Source organism: Onychomys torridus, chromosome 4 (assembly GCF_903995425.1).
Source record: "Onychomys torridus chromosome 4, mOncTor1.1, whole genome shotgun sequence".
Taxonomy (NCBI): Eukaryota; Metazoa; Chordata; class Mammalia; order Rodentia; family Cricetidae; genus Onychomys; species Onychomys torridus.
The window spans coordinates 73278281-73290536 of NC_050446.1; positions in this window are offsets into that span (position 1 = coordinate 73278281).

Genomic DNA, 12256 nt, shown 5'->3' on the forward strand with positions numbered 1-12256 from the left:
TTTGTTATCTTTTTTGTTTGTTTGTTTGGTTTTTCATGACAGGGTTTCTTTGTGTAGCTTTTCGCCTTTCCTGGAACTCACTCTGTAGCCCAGGTTGGCCTCAAACTTACAGAGATCTGCCTAGCTCTTTTTATTCAATGCAGTTTAAGTGGTATACACATACACACACACAGACACACATGAATTATACGATTATACATATTTATGGAGTGTCACGTGGCATTTCAATATTTGTATAAATTATGGATGTTTAAATTAGAGTAAACATAAGTATAATCCAGATACTTATTATTTGTTGTTAAAATACAAAAGATTTCTTCAAGTGTGTCGAACACTACAGTAATTGTAGTTATCTAGAGTTACCCTACTTTAAGGGGAACATGGCAACTTTTAATACTACCTAATTCTAACTTAATACCCATTATCTAACATATCCCACACGCCTGCCAGAGTTACTTTTCCCAGTCTCTTGTTACCACCATTCTACACTCTTTCTTCAATCATTGGCATATCTTCTTTGCTTTTCAAAAGGTTAAAAGGTCTCTGAGAAGAGTTGAATTATAATTAAATTCACTGAAAAGCATGGGCTATTTCCCTAGGAATTATTAATCAAGGAAATCCCAAGATACCTTAACAACAATTATGGTCTTTGTCTTCGGTTATCTACTGTAAGTATGAAGTAAGACCTTGTTGGTGTAAACACTTTGGTTGTGGGACATAGAGAGATCAATTTCAAACCAACCTCAATATGTCCCCTTTACATGCTGGTATTGATAGTGCCAGACAATGCTTTACAGGCTACCATGCTGGGACAGGTTCATCATTAATCTTACCAAATGCTGGATCTTGCACATTTCAGGACATATCTACAGGACAAGATATGCCCACTGTTACAATAATGACATGTGTTATGGAGCAACTGACAGAATTCAGATTGGTTTGAGACCTATTCTATACCATTGTAATCCTGGTCAAAATTTCATGTCTGAAAGGTCAAATTTCCTTCTAAATTTTATATTTGTAGACCTGGAATTCTATCAACATTGATCAGAGAATGTTTTATTTTTATAGAGCTTAGAAGTCAATTTTGTGATGCACAACTGGTCAAAAGCATAATATATCCTCAACCAATGTTCAGGCAATATTAAAGAATAGGGTATAGAAAGAATGTCAGGTCTAAATGATGGAGAAGAGTGCCATGGGATGTAAACTTTGGGGCTTAATATGCCATTACACTCAAAAGCTCCAACCAGCTTGGATTACCAGGTAAAGACTTGCTCAACATCAATGTTGGGGCGATATTGTACTCCCCAATATATTGTACACTTTAATAAACTTATTGGGTTCAGAAAACAGAACAGCTGCTAGATAGACATAGAGAACAGAAAATGGTGGCACACACACCTTTAATCCTAACATTCTGGAGGCAGAGTTCCATCCGGATCTCTAAATTCAAAACAACACTGGAAACAGCCAGGAATGGTGATACACACCTTTAATCCCAGGAAGTGATGGCAGGAAGCAGAAAGGTATATAAGGCATGAAAACCAGGAACTAGATTCTGTTAAGCTTTTAGGCTTTTGAGCAGCAGTTCAGCTGAGATCCATTCAGATGAGGACACAGAGGCTTCTAGATTGAGGAAATGAGATCAGCTGAGAAGTTGGCAAAGTGAGGTTAGCTGTGGCAGGATCTGTTTCTCTGATCTTTCAGTGTTCACCACAATACCTGGCTCTGTGTTTGCTTTTTATTAATAAGACCTTTTAAGATTCATGCTATACAATGTAGTCAAAATTCTGGCAATTACGGAAAACACTGTCTTGGCCCATCCCTTAATGTGGAGCTGTTGGATGTTGTTAGATGCTGTTGAAGGTAGGTCAAATCATTCTCTCTATATATAATCATCCTTTTTCTGTAATCATTCTCTGTCTCTGTCTCTCTGTCTCTCTGTCTGTCACTGTCTCTGTCTGTCTCTGTCTCTGTCTCTCTGTCTCTGTCTCTCTGTCTCTCTCTGTCTCTCTGTCTCTCTCTGTCTCTCTGTCTCTCTGTCTCTCTGTCTCTCTCTCTCTCTCTCTCTCTGTCTCTCTCTCTCTCTCTCTCTCTCTCTCTCTCTCTCTCTCTCTCTGTCTCTCTCTCTCTGTGTGTGTGTGTGTGTGTGTGTGTGTGTCCCCATCCCTGTGTATCCTCTGGTTATACCCATGCTTTTGTGATTGTCCCAATATCCATAGCCATATGAAAAAAGTTAATTGGAGTTAATGGTTTAGAAAAAATAAAGGTGGTGGATAGCTTCACAAAACAGTGTTCTTTTGGACACAGTTGTACATATGATCTCATAGAAAATGTAACAAGAACTATGCTTGTATAACCCCAACATGAAAGGGGGAATTTGGGTAGAAAATTCTAATACCAGCTGACAAGCTGTTATCATTTAATACTTTCTGGGAGAAGGAGAGCCAGAATTCTTTAATGGCATGACTCCTTGTAGCACCATCATATTCCAAGTTGGACTCCATTCCTAAGAGTAGTTGTGAAATATTAACATAACATAATGGGAAATCAAAAATGAAAACTCAGTTTTGGGTTATATCACAGGTGAGAGGAGAGGGTAGGCATGGGAGGAGTTTGGGGAGGACACACATATGATGTAAATTCATTGTATGAAATTATTAAAGAATTAATAAAATTAAAACAATAGTTCCCAATCCACATTGCTAGTGAAAATAAATTGGAGCTTGGAGCCTGCTGATCTTGCTGAAGTTTAAACTCACAAGAAAATCCGCTAAAGATATTTGGCTTAAGTAGCAGCTTTTAGGTCTGGGAGTTGAATGCAAATATACAAAAAGGCTTTAATAGTTTTTTTTTTCATATGATAAAAATTAGTTTTGATTTAGTCTTTTTGAATTATATTCAATAAATTAACAAACTAGTCCATTATTTAATCCCAAGAAAAACTAGTAATATTAGAACTAAATTAAATTAACTTCATTCACTTATTAAATTAAAGCAAAAGGGTGTTTAAATTACTTAATTTTTTTTAAATTACCAAATCTAATCTCCATAATAATATTGTAAAAAAATGATTTGATTTTTATTGAATTCATAAAGGACGGTTTTCCTTCATATATTTTCCAATGAGAGCTATTCTATGAGCAAACATGTTATTTCATTAGCATAATTTTATTCTTTGATGGATGTTATACAAAGGGACTATCTAATATATCTTTAGAGTTGCCAAAAGAGAATTTGAAGATTTTCTATTTTTTAGTGACCACATTATTTTAAGAGATGTGCTCTGGATTCACGTGGCAGTGAGACTCACACAGCATGAGTGTCTTTTGGATGCCAGAAATTATGATATTATACACACTGAACAGTTGTTTAGTTAAAATAAAACACTTCAAAGGTTCATTTTAATTTTCCTATTTGATATTCTCACTAACTCAGCAAGATCAAGAAATATGCCACAGGTAAGGCTTAGTCAAATTAAAAAAGTCCATTTAGCTGTGTAATGCCAGTCAGTCAGAAGGTATTCTGAAGTGGTGGGTGCCATTCTCACTGTTTGTGGTCTATACAAAAGAAGAGATGACATACACATTTTTTCCTAATGAATGTATCATTAAAGACTGGTCAGTGATGAAAACATGTGCATACAAGTAATTTAATAGACTTAGAACCTGAATAGGCTTTATTGATATATTTAGGAACACAAACACACACACACACACACACACACACACACACACACACACTGCAACAACAGTTAAAGAAAAAAAGAGCCCATGAATTTTAATTTGAAGGTGGACATAGGATGGTTTGGAGTCAAGAAATGAAAAAGGCAAATGATGTCATTATAATCTCAAAAAATAAAATAAAACATTAATAATAAAGAAATAAAAATTAGATTAGTGAGCCATAAGGATATATAGTTCTTTTGAAAGTCCTGCAACATCTACACTCTTACTTTAACTCTTCCATGAAAACTAACTAGAAGTTTCATATCTAGGTATATGTTTCATCTACTGAGATACAATTTCAAAATTAGTTTCAACATAACCTCATAAACTAGACATCTGACTATGGACTTTGGGCCAGCTTTCTAGGTAGATGTGTTCTATATTTCAGGATGGATGGAAAATACAGAGACAATGCTATTGTTTTGATTGGTCTTCATAGCTCCTGCAGTGCTTTTAGAATTATTACAAATAATGGGTTAATGTTTCTATTGATAATGTGATGTGAAATGAGCCCAAAACTTGTTCTTATATCTTAGATTCCTTGTAGTAATAACTAATTTGATAACAGCAATTACTTCTTAGCAATAATCTGTTTTGTGTAGACAGCTAAAACATCCCCCAACTAGTTATTACATCTATAAAATGGCTTAAACCCATGTTCTTTTTTTTTTTTTTTTTTTTTTTAGGCAGTATAGTTTTGATGCCTGTCCTGAATCTCACTCTGAAGACCAGTCTGGCCTCAAACTCATAAAGATCTGCCTGGCTCTGCCTCTCAAGTGCTGAGATTAAAGATATGTGCCATCACTGCCTGACTCCTTGTTGTTTAAAACATAACAAGGTTATATAACAACATTTTAAAAATATATTCTTATTCAGAAGACATCAGATTCCCTACAGCTGGAGTTACAGATGGTTATTAGCTGTGATGTGGATTCCAAGAATTGAGCCTGGGTCCTGTGGAAGAGAAACTAATTTTCTCAACTTCAACATCTTCTCTGCAGCCTCCATCACATTATTTTATAATATATGGCAAAACAACACATATGAAGCAATATGATCTTCAACATGAGTTAACGTTTCTTCTTTTTGTAAAAAAAAAAAAAAATCTTTGGTGATTTTGTGTCATATGTATAGTGCACATGGAGGACAAACTTTGACATTGGCTCTCTTTGTTAATCTTTCTCCACCTCACTTTTTGAGATAGCCTCTCATTAAATCTGGAACTCACAGATTCAGATAGACTGGCTATCACAGACTGGCATCCACACACCTTTGCCCTAGCAGTGCTGAGGTGTTAAGACATATGCAGCTGCTGCTGGCTTTTAGCTTCATGCTAGAATCTGAACTCCAGGCTTCATGTTTACACGGAAAAGTCAATACTCACCGAGCCAACTCCTCAAGCCTCTGCTTGAAATATTAGTATTATTTTTACAATTACATTTTCATGTAGGAAAATTAAAATACTTAAACATTTTTATTCATTATTCTAGTGCTTTAAAGGAAGTTTTCATTTGAACATTTTTAACCGCTGGCTTTTCTATATTTTTATAGGATCATAATAGTAATTTTATTTATTCCCCCAAGCTTTTAATTAATTTTCTCATTAACAATATATTCTATAATAAAGTCATAATTACTGAGATTTTAGCATTTTCCTTTCGGTCTTCAGTAATACCCACTTTCTCTCATTGTACCAAATTATTTCTTTAATCCAGTATATGTGCTATCTAATAAAAACAGACATTAAATTTCCTCATCTTATCTAACTCAGCACATGACTTTTGTCATATAGTAGACACTAAAAACAGTGCAGGCATTTTCAAAGGTGGGGAAGGTAAGATGAGCAGACTGTAATCTCAAAGAATACAGTAGAGATTTAGATGGCCCATTTAAGCCCTAGCTGGTCATGTCTGATAGGCTCACCCGTAGTTGGCACAGAGTAGTAAAACTGCCTGTAGACACAATGAATACTTAGATTTAACTTAATGTTATTTTTGACCATAAAATCAATATTTATACCGTGGAACTATATCATAGTCATTGCACAGTATTTTAAATTTACTGTTTTGAAAGCTGAAGTCTTCAGGCCTGGTGAATCTGAAATTTCCTTCTGAGTTGTCCATTTTAGCAAGTAGCTTGGTCAGACTTTGGCTGTATGCAATTTCCTGTGTCTGTATATATTTTCTTTCCCTTTCATTAACCTCCAACTTGTACATTTTCAGCAGTTTTAGTTAATTCCATCTTGTACTTAACTTCAAAATTCATTGTCTTCTATTCCTGCACAGAAAATTACTCAGGTTCTTCTCTGATCATTTGGTCCCTTTGTACTTTAAACTGGGCTTGGAATTTTCTTTCTTCCCTTACTATGTCTCCTTTCAAGAACTGGCCCTTACTTTGACACCACACTCATCTTTCTCAAATGCAAATTTTCTCATGGAACACCTGCTTGCATCCCTTCATTATATCTCTGGAAAGCGCTGACACTTCTTTGATGGTACAAAGGCCCTGTTGTGAGTGGCTCTCCTCATTTGATGTCATACACTCAGAGCAATTTTAGAAGTCATGTTCCAATGCTATTGTGTGTGTGCTCTCAGTTCCTGACTTGGTTTTTCAGCTGCATTCTACAAAGCTGACTCTCATCTTTCAAGACATACCCCAAACCTTCGAATCACTTAAAAGTTTTGCAACTTGTATGGCTAATAAAGATGTAATCACACCATTTTTACCATTTATTCATCATCTTTACAAAATATTTGTTTTCTTTTACTTTATACCTAGACACCTGATGTCAAATAACATGTATGTTATTGTACATAATAATGTGATCTCATATATGAACAAGAGGGAAAATTATGTATTATTCTTTCTCTTGAATCATTTTCTTGGGAAATTACTAAATGTCATACTGACTATTAAGGACTGATAGTCTCCAAAGCCAACAGTAAACACAACAAAAATTTTAACTTCAACAAACAGTTGTGAGCCACTCAACTTGGTTGCTGGGAACCAAACCTAGAGCAGCGAGAGCTCTTGATCCCTGAGGCTATCTCTAGCCCCTTGCTTATATTTTTCTTTGAAACTGTTTATGCTGTTCAGACCAATCAAGAAAAAAGAGATGATAATGTGCAGACTGCTGTTTCTGCAAAATAGCACCATTCAGCAAAGCTTGTCAATGGCACCATGCGAATATGAGTGGCATTCATTCTTGGCCTGTAACCATTGGACTTCACCTCCCATTGCTTCTTGTGCTTTTTAATCAGACATAATATTTTGACTTGCTTTTTCATTAGCTTTTATTTTGCTTTTAAGCTCAGCAAAGAAAATTCTTTTGGCATATATTTGCAAATGGTTTAAAAATTAGATAAATTAGATAATGATTTTAAATTTGTAAATTTATAGTTTCATCTGATCAGGGTATTAATCATAAAGTCTTTTTAAAACTGTGTCTATGAGTTCTGTGGAGTAGATTCACTCTTCATGTTCTGTGATCCCTTACCATTCATTCATTGTGAAGATACTTAAATGGATATGAATATTGGGAGACTTGACCAGGTGACTGTCAGATTACTAAAATTAAAAAGATATATAACTAGGTTTGAGTTACTATGTACTATTGAGTTTGTTGTACTATTAGTTTATGTTTTTGATATCAGAGGATGTGCTATGGGAAGAATACCTCAGTTTGCAATTAGTGTTTTTGAGTGAATAACAAGAAAAAAAATGAAACACAATCACAGCAATAATAGGACATTGAAAGCAACAAGCTTGTCTTCTGAAATTATGCCTCATTATATTTTTCAAATTATGTGTAGGTGGAAGAACAAAGCTGATCCTTCTCAGCACTTCATCTTTTTGTTGACACGGCGTCTGTTACCTCAGTCCCCTTTGTAATGGCTTCTATTTCTCAGGAGCTTCCTTCACTGAAGAATGAAATATCAGATGAGAAGAAGAATAACTGAGTTTATATTTTTAAGTAAAATTGCACTTAATGAGGTAATTGGCTGCATTTTATTCTCCATCTGTTTTCTCAACCATTAGCTGTATCATGATGATCTTATGCCCGCAGATGAATCAAAATAGGCTTTTTAAAGAAGTCCAAAGTTTCTATCCTTTAATTTATAATGGAGAGAAACAAAGCAGCCTTTGCAGAAACTAAGGATGTCTTAATTGTCTTTTATTTTGTATCAATTGAAATAAGGTCTTCTTAGTTTTTGAAGCTGTGATGAAGCCAGCTGTTGTGGGTTTTCTGAGAAGAAAGAGAAAAATCTCCATGACTCTCTATGAAAAACATCAGATTCATTTTAAAAGAGAGCAGTAAGTTGACTTAGTAGGACAGAATTTTGAAGTCAAAGGAAATTTCTGAGGGAGGATGGATTTAGAAGAGAGAGGGAGGGGAGACACAGAGACAGTGAGAGTTGACTAGATAAAAAAGAAGATAAGACTGTTCAAGAAAATAAAAGATATAAGGCAAATTTAAAGCATTCAGTTTGTTGAAAGGAAAAGGTGTTTTTCTTGTAAGTGGATGAATCTACGCCCGCAGGTCTGCTGTCTAAGGTACACAGAGAAAAAAAGGAAGCCAGTGTAAAGATGTTCAATAGCTAAACTCCTACAGCAGGTGGTAGTTATGGGTTTAATCCCACTTGGCCTTCATGAGGATCACCATAGTATATGTTTCAAAATGTCTTTTGCAATTGTGTGTGAAGAAAATTGTATGTTAATCAGGTTATTTCAACTCCAATACTTTCCACCTTAGTTAACTTATGGATTCATAAAGGTCATGATATGATTTTGGAGGACTGGAGTCTATAATGCAATAGAGGATCACAGAGCATTTATTCCCAGTACCTTTAGTAAGAGCTCAATCAGTTTGTTTTTCCTCTTTCTTGTCAAGTTGTGGCTAGACCTTCATGCACCTGAACTAAGAAAAATGTTAAGGCAAAGTATTAGAAAACTGGATTTAAAAAGAAGGAAGTAGATACTAATATATCTAGACTGTAATAGTAGACTCAGGATACACAGATGCATAATACATTTGGAGAAATAGAATTTTTTTATGGCTGGTGGCCCCAAAACCAAGTTTAGAACATTTAAAAAATATATGATTGGTTTACATGTTTTAAATTTTGTTGGAAGCTTTTAAAGAACAGAGTTAACCTTGCAGAATTTCAACCTTGTTAATTAATTTTACAATTCAAGAAGCAAATGTTTCTTTTTTTCACCAAATTTTTAAACATTTTAAATTAAAATATAAATCTACTTTTCTCACCTTTCCTTCCTCTATCCCCTTCAAAGCATCCTTCCTCAAACTCCATCCATACCTCCTCTCACTCTCAAATTGATAACCCCTTTTCTTTACGTACATTGTCACATGCACACACACACACACACACACACACACACACACACACACACACACATGCACAAATATACAAAGAAAACCTGGTGATTTTGTTTGTCTTGTTTATGTGTATATAGTTTCATGGATGACTACTCTTTATTGTATAAACAACTAGGTATTTCTTCCCTGAGAGAGGCTAACATTCTCTCTCTCTCTCTCTCTCTCTCTCTCTCTCTCTCTCTCTCTCTCTCTCTCTCTTTCTCTCTCTCTCTGCCTCTCTCTCTCTCTCTCTCTCTCTCTCTCTCTCTCTCTGCCTCTCTCTCTCTCTCTTTCTCTCCCTCTCTCTCTCCAGTCATTTGTTCTCTGTAATTCTTTGTCTGGGGATAGAATCTTGTGAGATTCCCTTCTTCTACACTAGGAAGTCCATGGATAATGCCATTTTCCTGCTATTGTAGTACAGATAACTTACAATAATCGGGATTACAGCCCAATATACAGTACTCCTCAGAAACTACTCCTTAGAGCTCTCCTCTTATGTTTCTTCTAGTCATTAAAACAGGCAGTCATTTCAACACATAAAAAAATTATAGGAAATGTCCCCTACATTGTACTATCATGAGTATTATTGTCATTCTAAGCCCCCCCTCCACACTTTAATGATTAAGTATTTACAGCCATTTCTAGGAGAGGGTGTTTTACACCATACTTCTTGTTATTTGGTTCTTATGATTGTTCCGTACCCTCCTCCATGGTGTTCCCTGAGCCATAGATACAGGGACTAGTGAGGTCATATTTCTTAGAAAAGAGTATACTTCTTTCAATGACTATGTGAATATAATTTCTTACTACATTATAAATCTCACTCTCATACCAACAGATAAACTTGGAGCCACCCCTCATCAAGTAAGTGTCTCTTTATCACAATGGAGACTAGCACAGACAAACACAGCTGTACACGATATAGAAATCAAAGGATCTTGAGAAGCCCAGTCTCAATGGAGACATCTATAGTACATCCACATTATACCAGAATGTCTGCTGTGAAGCAGTCTCTCCTAGAAATGGCTGCTAATATTAATTCTTAAAGTAGGAGGTATGCAGTACTCGTCATAACACTTAATGTATATTGTGGAATGAATGACCAGAAGAGATAGTTTGTTAGTAGTTATTTCTTGGGGGACTGCTATAATTTTAGTTGTCATTCCAGATGGCATCAATTACTTATATTTACATTTTAACTAACAATTTAAAAAATAAACAAGAGATTTAAACAGCTAGGTATTTCCAGAGAAAGATAAATATATACTTATAGGTGAGTGGAGTGGATTCAAATGGACAATTGTTGACTATTCTTACATTTTTTGTGAATTCAGGATTTAATTATAGAGACAACCATTTCCTCTATTATATCCATTTGTGGTCCTGACATTTGGATATCACACCTTATAGTTCAAATCTAAAAATTGTTAATTAAGGTTTTAAATTTGCACCAGTGCTAGAGACAACAAGTGTTGGGCTATTTTCGAGCCATGCTGGACTCTAATGAAAGCTAGGAAACACACTGAGCATTTTGAAAATATATTTTTATAAAGTTTCAGGGGTTTTTGAACTCTTTGAAGCTTTTTTCTGGTCCCTCCATACATAACTCCTGTGGGGTAAGGAGAACCTGAAATAGATACTCAACAAGAAGTAATCTATGAGTCTTAAGACTGTTTTGCTCCAAGTTTAATATTTTAATTAAAGTAAAGATTCATTCTGTGAATGCTTTCTTCCTACTGTTAGGGAAAGTATTAAAAGCACTGCTATGTGGAAATAAGAGGGAACATAAATGGAAAATTCAGACAGACACAACCCAGAGGTATTATCAAATCTCACTTTAAACATGGAGTTAAATTGATATTTTTTTTTTAGCAGATTAGCTAAGGAAACTTTGTATTCTATTAGTTAAAATTGATGGAAACAAGAATAAGTCAGTATCAATGCTTTTCTCCCGTTTTGAAAGAAATTTTAATCCATTTATTGAAAGTTGATGTTATCAATGTGAAATAATCTTAGCAAGTCAGAACACACACACACACACACACACACACACACACACACACACACACACACACACACACACACACACACAGAGTTACCACCACTTTCATGCTGAGTCAGATGACTGAAGTTATAACTAAACTGCTTTTTATGTTTACCACTGTTTAATATTCTGTGCTGACAAGCTATCACATTCAGATTGACAAATGAATTTGACAAATACATTGCTGAAGTTACTTTGATTTGCTATAAACAAGCTAGCTACCTGCCAACGTCACAAAATTAAATATACAAACTTTGCAGTTTATATATATATTTGATACCATGCTATGAGTCTTATAATAACCCATTGGGGTACCTACTTTCATCCAGTGGCCTTGAGTACAAGACATAGCAAACTACCTCTGTTTCAGTATCATCAACTGAAAAATGAGGACCTCGTTGAGGTGTTCGAAGGATTATAGTGAGATGGTAAATTTCTTGTTAACAGATGCACTACCTATTATTGCCCTTTGTAATCTACATACAGCCTGTACACTGAAAATTTCAAACACTCCTCTCAAAGCCAGGCAAAGCTTTATATGAAGAAATCTGAATTACCCAAGAGAATGTAAATGATTATCTGGGTGTGGGTCAACAACAATAGCAGGGGATAGAGAATTCAAATAGGGCATTTCACACACTCCAAGAGCAACTGTTGAGAAATGTACCAGGGATTGACAGTTAACTCCACAACAGTGCCCAGTGCTGAAGGTGCTAATGCTACTGATGGAAGTGATTTTAAGAATCACAACAGAAGCTCAGTGCACAAGTAGTAGCTCCAGATAACAAAAATAACATTCAGCCAAGTGATTGCTAAAAGAACACAAGAACAATTCTGCAATGTTTGAGCATTGGTTCTAAATATGTCCTCTGTGAAACATTAATTGTATTTTAACCTCATCCTTATTATGGAGCATTTCTTGCCAAATATTTGCTGAACAATCACCAGTACTAGATGACTGCAACACAATGCAAAAGTGATATACAGCATGCCCTTGAAGATTTGTAGTCTGGAGGATTAACAAGAGATCAATATCTTGAGATATAAGAAGCCTGAGAACATTTGAAGATTTAAAATTTACAACTGGCAGAATTGTAAATCCAA